The sequence below is a fragment of the Denticeps clupeoides genome, chromosome 9 (genome assembly GCF_900700375.1).
Source record: "Denticeps clupeoides chromosome 9, fDenClu1.1, whole genome shotgun sequence".
NCBI lineage: Eukaryota > Metazoa > Chordata > Actinopteri > Clupeiformes > Denticipitidae > Denticeps > Denticeps clupeoides.
In genome coordinates, this window is record NC_041715.1 from 20,505,874 (window position 1) to 20,516,537 (window position 10,664).

Consider the following 10,664-nt stretch of genomic DNA (forward strand, 5'->3'; position numbering starts at 1 on the left):
CCAGTTACATTAGTTTGTCATGGCAACTGGACTTTCTTCCTTTAATGTAGAGACGTTTCATTCTGCAGAATGAAACGTCTCTACATTAAAGAAAGTCCACGACTCAACTTTCAGACAAATTCACCTGGATGACTGAGTTTTTATTTCACACTGGGAATGAGAGTGGGCTAACGCTCAATTCAGACATTTCACAACCCCTGGCTTGTATGACAACTTGAATGTCTTGCTGTAAGGTTTTTTAGTAAGAAGCATGTCCTTCCATTTCAACAATGTAATTTCTTGTTCTTCCGCTGGCAAAGGGTTCAGAGGCCATTGGCTGGTGACTGGCCACTCAAGATAGCACCACCAGTTTTCATCTCACCACCGAGCCCAGCCTTAGCCCTGCTGTATTGTTTTTCTGCTAAGGGCACAGGACAACTTCACCGCATCAACGGGAAAATGGACGGAGCCATGTATCGTAAAATCCTGAGCGACAATCTCCTTCCCTCTGCCAGGAAATTGAAAATGGGTCGTGGATGGGTGTTTCAGCACGACAATGACCCAAAACATACAGCAAAGGCAACAAAGGAGTGGCCCAAGAAGAAGCACATTAAGGTCATGGAGTGGCCTAGTCAGTCTCCTGACCTTAATCCAATAGAAAACCTATGGGGGGATCTGAAGCTCAAAGTTCGAGACAGCCTCGAAACCTTAGTGATTTAGAGATGATCTGCAAAGAGGAGTGGACCAAAATTCCTCCTAAAATGTATGCAAACTTGGATATTAACTACAAGAAACGTTTGACCTCTTTGCTTGCAAAGAAGGGTTTTGCCACTAAATATTAAGTCTTTTTTTTGTTAGAGGGTTCAAATACTTATTTTACTCAATGAAATGCAAATCAGTCTCTATATTTTATTTAAAGTTATTTTTTCAATTTTCCTTTTGATGTGCTATCTGTCACTGTTAAAATAAACCTACCATAAAAATGATACTGTTCAGACTTTTCATTTCTTTGTCATTTGACAAACTTACAAAATCAGCGAGGGGTCAAATAATTATTTCCTCCACTGTATGTGTGTTTAATATTTAATTATACTGTAACTGTATGTATTTATTTTTTTTTTTGCTCCCAGGTACCACATTATTCAGTCGGCCTGAAGTTCTGTTATTAACTTGAGTAGTGGAATGTAAATAATTACTGTAGGTGCTTTATTAGCAAATTGATTTTAAAATATTTTTTACTGATTATTAAAAAATTTATTTTAAATTTCAAGTGTCTGCCTCTTAATTTTTATATTTTGTCTTTGGCAAGAAGGGGGTGCACTAGCCTTGACATTTCATTCATCGCTGCAGTGGTCTGGTTCTACTATGTGGATGTTGAGAAGAGATACTTTTGTGATTGCTTTTTTTTTTTTTTTTTTTTTTTTTTTTGTGGATGCAGTAAAATAATCTTGTATTCAATTTAGTGCTCTGATTCAGACAGGAACTGGTCTATATGAACCCCTAGCCATGTGTTTTATGTTAATAGAATTTTTATTTTTATCATCTTTCATGATTGCGCTGTTCAAAAGACTTTTTCCTAGTCCTAATAAATACATGTGACATTCACTTATTGGCCCATCTGAACGCCTACATTTTTCTGAAAGGAAAAAAGCCTATAATAATGGAAATACCCCTTTTAAACTCTACTTATAAAAACCTCATTAGGGAATGTCTGGGTTTTGAGAGGTAATTGATTTAGAAAAAGAGCTGGTTTGCTTTTATTCTACTTTTCAATATACGGATAAGAAATATAGCTTATATCTTTGTGTCATTTTCTGTAACATTTACATTTATAGCATTTATCAGACGCCCTTATCCAGAGCGACTTACAATCAGTAGTTACAGGGACAGTCTCCCTGGAGCAATTTAGGGTTAAGTGTCTTGCTCAGGGACACAATGGTAGTAAGTGGGATTCGAACCCGGGTCTTCTGGTTCATAGGCGAGTGTGTTACCCACTAGGCTACTACCACCAGTGGTGTAGTATCACTGAACAGTAACCTTACATTAAGCCTTGTGTTTCTCTGCAGTCCATGCTACTGAATGCACACATTCAGGGCCCTGTGTTTTATTATATTATACTACAATATGATACATTATATGTGAGACTAGGATGAATGGTGTCATGGAAAGCCACACTTACTGTCAACAATCAAAAGTGGTCTTGATTACCTGTTTTTTTGGCATGTGATATTTGCATGGATGTACATCCTTGTGGACCAGAGATTTGAGGGGGCACAGTACCACAGGTCCAGATCGATTGATTGTCAGAATCTTGTTGACTTCATGCAACTCCAAATCTTCAGATCATTTTGGCTGGATATGGTTGTGTACATCATTCCATGCACATCGTTCCCTTCGTAATGGGGCCTCTCTTGTACTCCGTCATTACTTGTATTTCGGTTGTAATGTCTTGGATGGTTTCGCCCCCATTAAAATTTAATGCCCGTTACTTTGGCTTTCCCATTAGTTCAGTTGGGCAACCTTTCCACCTAGGAGTTGATTCGGATGATGTTGCCAAAAATTCTGTGCAAATCATGTCACATAATGGGAAAAAGGTGAGTCCAGTAAAAAGACACACCCAGACACATAACAAGCATGTTGCTCCTCTGTCTCAATTTGAAATGAATGTCAATGTGCAACGAAATGGGTCCTCTGCATTTAACCCGTCACCCTTGGTAAGCAGTGGGCAGCCATGAAAGGCGCCCGGGAAGTAGTGTGTGGACGGTGCTTTGCTCAGCGATACCTTGGAGGATCGGGATTCAAACCGGCAACCGTCTGATTACGGGGCTTCTAAAATACACACAGGGACAAAGACAGCAATTTCTGGAGACATGTCCTGTGGTCGGATGAAACTAAAAATGAACTTTTCGGTCATAATGACCATTTGTTACATGGAGGGAACAAAGGGGGAATCTTGAAAGCCTGAGAACACCATGACAACATTGTATAGGGGTTGATGTCATCTCAACACATCAGCCAGGAAATAAAAGTTTCTGTCTTTTAATTGTACAATAATCCTAAACACACCTGCAAATCCTAAAACAGTCCCAAAGTAAGAACCTGATCAAAATATGATGATTTAATGTGCTGACAAAGCAGCGTATGAAAAGGTACAGTACATTGAATATTGCATTTAAGGTAATTGTGATGACATCAGATAAATAATTGATTGGATTGATGATTTTATTAGACCTGGTGTCAGTGGTTCATTTGCATTCTTTGTTTTGGGTCGTCACCCAGGTGCTTAATCTCTAGGTCGAAGCGCCGCCCCTAAATGTATAGAAAGTACGATGTATCCTGGTCTTAGACGTCTTATTGATTATTTTATACAGTAGGTGTTAACTTCTGGTTTCAGCTGTATATAAACCACTTCTTCCAATTTTGTGGGATACTCAAGTTATCCAGATATGATAACTCAGATATTGGCAGGTGGGTCTCCTCCCGTCACACAGAGCAGTTATGCATCCACAATAGGCTGGGGGAACGTTTGTCACCAGCACAGCATTTGGGGACTTGTTCATCACACATGGTTGAATGTGTTTGAATCCTCATGAAAACAAAAAGAAAAAAAAAACATAAGTAAGAATAACTACGTTCTGGCCAATAGAGTAAACTGAACAGAACAGGTTGGTTGATCAGACCAACAAGATCCACCAGGGGGGACTAGGACTGTACAATATTTGCAAGACGAGGCCAATTCAACACAACCAAAGTAAGTATACACATGAACAGAACGTAGATGTATACACTAGATGTCGCGTTCAATATGGTCGTCTATGGGAGAGAACGAGTCAGTTGAGTCGCCATCTTGACACAGGATAGCGCTCTTTTTTTAAACGAATGAATGTCTATCAGGGCTAAAGTGTCATTCAGAAGGACCATAAACTGCCACATTTCACAAGCGATTTTTATTGTCTTGGTTCGTTTCAAATATCAGACATGTATTTACAACCGTGCTGAGAATAAATTTACAGAGAAGCATTTTTTGAAAATCAAGCATAATTTTATGTTCAAAATGTGACCTACATGTATAAAAAAAAATTAAAATACACTCCAACTACATGCAGAACAATGCAAATACAACAAAAGAGGCCAGCAATGCTCCCTGATCCGTCCTGTACTGTTACCACTCTTTTTTTTAAGTGAAGTGATTGTCATTGTGAAGCGCAGCAAAACGTTCTCTACATTGAACCCGTCACCTTTTTGTGCAGTGGGCAGCCATGAAAGGCGCCCGGGGAGATCTGTGTGTGGTGATACGGGTTTCAAACCGACTTCCTTCCGATTACCGTCCCGCTTCCTTATCACTGCTGCCCTCATGCGTTTATAGTTACGGTTTTATCCAAAGCAACAGGCATTTGTATGGATTTGTAGAGAACTATAAACAATTAACTGTATACTATGCATTTATTACAATTAACTGTATTACAATGCATTTCGTTTTTACTACTTTTAGTACTTTACTTTTTATATATATTATTAAAGATGAAAATCCATTTAGCTGCTTATTTGGAAAATATCACTATGGACATTTCAGGTCCATACACAGGGGCATCTTGAATAGATTTATCAAGGAAAATAGATAATAAAGTCACTATGCAATATATACAGGTGTCAGTACAGATCCGGGCCTTTCCTCTGTGGTGGGTGCTCTGGTCTGTAACATGAATAACGTTATTTGTCAAACACAACATTTTGTAACCTGCAGGATGATAAAATAAAACCTTACTAATGAAATGTTATGCCTTGATCCATCGTAAAAGTCCAGCATGTTCGCTCTACCGCCAGAGAAGTGCGGCTGAATGAGCGTGGGAGCCCGTTTAAATATGGCCGGCATTATTGACACATGCTGAGAGGCTGAATGTGGCATCTAGTGTTTATATATATAAGTAATAAGTTCATGTAGGTTTATCTGTTGCAGGATATATTGAAGCTTCATGTTCACTGTTTTCTTTAGTACTGGAAGTAATTATAATCATTATAATAGAGTGAATGTTATTACACAACGCATTAGAAGTGAGATATGACGTGTAACTAATCAGGACAAAGCAAGTTGGAAGATCAGCGTTAGATGATCAACATTAGCAGAAATAAAGCAAAGTATTGTAGTCAGAAGAATATCAAAGTCCGTAAAAAAATTCAATCTACTTTATATGACAGCGAATGATGAAAAATAAAAGTGTTCCGCGAAAGAATCATTAATCCCTCCTAAAACGCGGGAAAAATGAGGATATAACGGTGAACCAATCAGGATGTGAGAGAGGGTAGCTTCTGACCAATCAAGATTGAGTGGGCGGGACAGCATTTGACGTTTATATACGGACGTCATTGTCAAAGCAAGTTGGATGATCAACATTAGAAGAAATAAAGCAAAGTATTGTAGTCAGAAGAATATCAAAGTCCATAAAAATGTATGTCTGTAAACTAAAAGTACTTTATATGACAGTAAATGATGAAAAATAAAAGTGTTCCGCGAAAGAGTCAACAACCGTCACTAAAACGCGGGGGGAGGGTGGATAAAAGGGTGAACCAATCAGAATGTAAGAGAGGTGAGCTTCTGACCAATCAAGAATAAGTGGGCGGGACTTAAATACATATGCCGGAAGGATCATATGCAAACTTCAAATGATAACCCAATCGTGGGCAGTGGTGGCCTAGCGGATAAGGGAGCGAACGCTTTAAAGTAGCGGAAGAGGTTACGGGTTCGAATCCCGGCCAGGTCACCGCTGAAGTACCGAGGAGCAACGGTACTGCACCCACATTGCTCACCAAAGTTTTTTTTTTTTTTTTTTTCTTGGTCTTTGTTCGTTTCAAATGTCAGACATGCATTGCTGTTTCAGAAAAACGGAGCACATTTCCCCAATGGAGGGACTTAAAATAGCGTGAGAAACGGCTTTTTGCCGAAGCGCTTTGGGGTCGAGGGAGGAGCTGGCTGCATTTCCGTAACAACCCGGAGTTGTAGCTGTAGCCCGCAGCTCGCTGCTACGCGTCCAAACATCGAGCGCAGGAATAAGTAGCGCGCCGGCTGAATACTGAATACCTTCCAACCTGGTTGGAATTGACTGCAGAGTTGTCCTGGGTGACACACTTCATTATGTGACTGCGTGACGGGTTAAGGCTTTGTGATCTCTTAATCTTCTCATGTAGCGCACAGCCATTTCCCTTCAACCCTGAGGATCTAGCTCTCTGTAACATACTGCTCAGCCCTTGGACAGTGTAACCTTTTTTTTTTTTTTTTTTTTTTTTATGCATTTTATAATGATACTACTATCATTATAAAATGAATTGCTTTCAAACAGGCTGTCATTACTCCCCTGCTCAAAAAACCCACATTAAACCCATCTCTACTGGATAGCTACCGCCCAGTCTCCAACCTTCCTTTTCTTTCAAAAATTCTTGAAAGAGCAGTCCTGGCTCAACTTTCCTCATTTCTCCACAAGCATGATCTTCTTGACCCTTTTCAGTCTGGTTTCAGGAAAGGGCATTCTACTGAAACCTCCCTCCTGGCAATGATGGACGACCTTCGTGCTGCAAGAGCTGCCCGCAGATCATCTGTCCTTGTCCTACTTGATCTATCTGCTGCCTTCGATACAGTTAACCACGAAATTCTTCTCACCACACTCTCTGATTTAGGAGTCACAGGAACCGTACTAGATTGGTTCACCTCTTATCTCTACGACAGGTCCTTCAAGGTATCATGGGGAGGTGAGACATCTGTCCTCTCTAGGGTAACCACAGGGGTTCCACAAGGCTCTGTCCTTGGCCCCCTTCTATTCTCAATATACACTCGCTCACTTGGTCACATCATCCAATCACATGGCTTCTCCTATCACTCTTATGCTGATGACACCCAGCTCTATCTGTCATTCCCACCAGAAGATGCTACTATAGCAACAAAAATTTCGGCCTGCCTCTCAGACATATCGGCATGGATGTCTGAGCGACACCTCCAACTCAACCTATCCAAAACCGAGATTCTGATCTTTCCGGGCAACAATTCTCCTCAGCAAAACCTTTCAATTCAAATTGGATCGCTATTGTTAACACCCACGGCATCTGCAAAAAGCCTTGGGGTTTGGATAGATAACAAACTGAGTTTGAACCATCATGTTGCTGCGATCTCCAGATCCTGCAGGTTCACTCTCTACAACATTCGCAAGATTCGGCCTTTTCTCTCACAACAGGCTACGCAGCTCCTCGTCCAGGCAATGGTCATCTCCAAACTCGACTACTGTAACTCTCTCCTGGCTGGAACCTCTGCAGTCACCATAAAACCACTCCAGATGATCCAAAATATGGCAGCCCGTCTCATTTTCAATCAGCCAAAATACACCCATGTTACACCTCTTCTTACCTCCCTCCACTGGCTCCCGGTAGCTGCTCGCATTGAGTTCAAATCCTTGATGCTTGCCTACAGGGCTGTAAATGGAACTGCGCCCTCCTACATCAACACACTACTACCTAGATACACTCCTACACGCTCTCTCAGATCGGCAAACGAAAGGAGACTAAAAATTCCTTCTTCACGGGGTCTCCGATTCCAATCATGTCTGTTCTCCGTTGTTGTCCCTGGCTGGTGGAACAACCTGCCCTCCTCCACACGACTAGCCGAGACTATCACCACTTTTAAGAAGAAGGTGAAAACCCTCTTATTCCAAAAATATTACAGACAAATTTAACACATACACATGCATACACATTGAACAAACAAATACAAAATGTATAAATACATTATAATTTTTCTTAGTCTAGCACCCAACACTCTCCGAGCATGCTCTTCAATGACAAGTCTAAGCCTTATCAGGGCTCTTAGTTTGTATACTTGATATTCTATAGAAATCGAACGAGAATTGCTGGTGTCTTCCCATTGTAAGTCGCTTTGGATAAAAGCGTCTGCCAAATAAAGTAAAGTAAAGTACTAATAATAATAATACATTTTTGTTCTCTTCCATTTACAGAAATAAACAGATATAGCACGAAAGTGTTGCTTCAGAGTATTTGTATTTTGTTATTTAACACCCCCAATTATGCTTTAGCATACAATTACTGGTTATTCTGTGTGCTCAACAGTAGGAGTAGTCTTCCATTCATTTTGGCTTTCAGGCACATGTGACACACCCTGCATTATTTTATTTGCGTTGATGCCGCGCCATCTAGCGGTGGATATGGGAACAGCCCAAAAAGCGGGGGCCTGAACTGGAAACTTGTGTGGACTCTGCTAACAGGGAACGTACGGAAGAGAAATCACGCTGTAAAAAACCAAACTCTTAGCTTGGTTAAAGAACTGTGCCGCTCATGTAATTAAATGACAGCCGCGAATATACAGATACAGCCAATATCACCCCCCCTCAATATAATAACATATTCCAAATAATAAACATATATATTAATATATATGTATGTATGTGTGTGTGTGTGTGTGTGTATATATATATATTAATGGTCTTGAATTAATAACGTGTTGATTTTCTTTATTCATTTCCCAGCAAAATAATAGTTTGTTTAATCACCTGTTAATGTTACTCACCCCCCATCGAATACTTGGTACCACCGGTACCACCTACCATGACCTGTCAGAAGTCATGGGCATCCTACATGCTTAATTGCAGTAGTGGATTTCAACGCCATTTATTGTTAAATGTCTTATATTATATTGCATATTTTACACCACTGTTTTAGAGAACGTGCTTCATAAGAGGCCACTTTCAGCCAGACCCCCCCCCCCTATGGCTGATCGCACCATTAAAAAAGTAGGTTTCGTGTGCACCTAAGAGCCCTGTAAATGAAACATTATTATTTGCTGAATGCATAGGTCTGTACATGTGTAATGTGTTTAAACCATTTAAATGGCAGCAACTCTGCACTCCCCCAGTATCGCCAAAGGATTTACTAAAATCACCCTGCAGACTCTGACAGTAAAATGCTAATCAAATTCAATGCCCGTTTTTTTTTTTTTTTTTTTGGCTTTCCCATTAGTTCAGTTGGGCAACCTTTCCACCTAGGAGTTGATTCGGTGATGTTGCCAAAAATGCTGTGCAAATCATATCACATAGTGCCATGTATGTGCGCTATTTCCATAATGGGGAAAAAGGTGAGTCCAGTAAAAAGACACACCCAGACACAATACAAGCATATTGCTCCTGGGTCTCAATTTGAAATGAATGTCAATGTGCAACGAAATGGGTCCTCTGCATTTAACCCGTCACCCTTGGTGAGCAGTGGGCAGCCATGAAAGGCGCCCGGGAAGTAGTGTGTGGACGGTGCTTTGCTAGCGATACCTTGGAGGATCGGGATTCAAACCGGCAACCGTCTGATTACGGGGCTTCTAAAATACACACAGGGACAAAGACAGCAATTTCTGGAGACATGTCCTGTGGTCGGATGAAACTAAAAATGAACTTTTCGGCCATAATGACCATTGTTACACGGAGGGAACAAAGGGGTAATCTTGAAAGCCTGAGAACACCATGACAACTTTGTATAGGGGTTGATGTCATCTCAACACATCAGCCAGGAAATAAAAGTTTGTGTCTTTTAATTGTACAATAATCCTAAACACACCTGCAAATCCTAAAACAGTCCCAAAGTAAGAACCTGATCAAAATATGATGATTTAATGTGCTGACAAAGCAGCGTATGAAAAGGTACAGTACATTGAATATTGCATTTAAGGTAATTGTGATGACATCAGATAAATGATTGATTGGATTGATGATTTTATTAGACCTGGTGTCAGTGGTTCATTTGCATGCTTTGTTTTGGGTCGTCACCCAGGTGCTTGATCTCTAGGTCGAAGCGCCACCCCTAAATGTATAGAAAGTACGATGTATCCTTGTCTTAGACGACTTTTTGATGATTGCAGTGCCGAGCAGCGAGAATATGAATAAAGAGAATCTTCTTCAAGATATCCAAAAACGTCACCTGGCCTCTAAGGAAAAATTCACAACACATTATAAATGATTTTGGTAATCCTAACTGACCTAAAGCAAGAAAAGTTTTGTCTGATTTCATGTTAGACTGTGGGGAAAAAAAATGTTGTGTGTTTTTTATACAGTAGGTGTTAACTTCTGGTTTCAGCTGTATATAAACCACTTCTTCCAATTTTGTGGGATACTCAAGTTATCCAGATATGATAACTCAGATATTGGCAGGTGGGTCTCCTCCCGTCACACAGAGCAGTTATGCATCCACAATAGGCTGGGGGAACGTTTGTCACCAGCACAGCATTTGGGGACTTGTTCATCACACATGGTTGAATGTGTTTGAATCCTCATGAAAACAAAAAGAAAAAAAAAAACATAAGTAAGAATAACTACGTTCTGGCCAATAGAGTAAACTGAAAAGAACAGGTTGGTTGATCAGACCAACAAGACCCACCAGGGGGGACTTGGACTGTACAATATTTGCAAGACGAGGCCAATTCAACACAACCAAAGTAAGTATACACATGAACAGAACGTAGATGTATACACTAGATGTCGCGTTCAATATGGTCGTCTATGGGAGAGAACGAGTCAGTTGGGTCGCCATCTTGACACAGGATAGCGCTCTTTTTTTAAACGAATGAATGTCTATCAGGGCTAAAGTGGCATTCAGAAGGACCATAAACTGCCACATTTCACAAGCGATTTTTATTGTCTTGGTTCGTT